Source organism: Penaeus monodon, chromosome 27 (genome assembly GCF_015228065.2).
Source record: "Penaeus monodon isolate SGIC_2016 chromosome 27, NSTDA_Pmon_1, whole genome shotgun sequence".
Classification (NCBI taxonomy): domain Eukaryota; kingdom Metazoa; phylum Arthropoda; class Malacostraca; order Decapoda; family Penaeidae; genus Penaeus; species Penaeus monodon.
Genome location: NC_051412.1, coordinates 19,768,724 through 19,769,284, shown reverse-complemented (window position 1 = coordinate 19,769,284; position 561 = coordinate 19,768,724). Strand labels below are relative to the sequence as shown.

The following is a 561-nucleotide window of genomic DNA, read 5'->3' as shown; positions in this document are numbered from 1 at the left end:
TATTTGGTATCTATTGGTAGACTGAAATACTTCATGCTCACCAGAGTAAGGATTTCAAGCATGCTATCTATCTTGAGCTAAACCTTTATTTACAAACAGGACTCACAGGAAACATATGAAGGCAACTACAGAGAGAACAACTAAATAACAACGGAGCTCTGATAACGTAACACGAGCTGTAAGTAATTTAGGAAATGTACGACTGAGATCCACAGTATTAACACAACTGCTGCCTTCTGCAAGATTTCCCAAAGTCTGAAAGAGAGAAGTGCACTAATTAGCAGGGCACAGAAGTGTCAAGATTTCATAAAACTAAGAAATTTCATATTCATGAAAACTGCATACAGTCTGCATTTTTAAAATAAAATTTACCTATTCTAAATGAGTACTATTTTTCATTGATTTCACTTCTGATATATACAGTAAAAAGTAACTATGCATAATATATAAAAGCAAAATAATAATTTTGTAACTTAGAGCCTCACATTTTAATGAGGTAACTGACATATTCCTTTATATATATAACAATTGAGGAGTAGCACTCCTACTTGACCTTAACTT

General features: G+C 32.6%; 1 protein-coding gene across 1 annotated transcript in view; it reads right to left on the bottom strand.

Annotated features, from left to right (window-relative positions):
• Positions 1 to 70: 70 nt before the first annotated feature.
• Positions 71 to 561, bottom strand: part of LOC119590664 (longitudinals lacking protein, isoforms H/M/V-like) — a gene marked incomplete at its 5' end in the record, with an annotated part of 13,501 nt that continues 13,010 nt past the window's right edge. The window contains 1 exon segment of the mRNA XM_037939344.1: positions 71 to 255.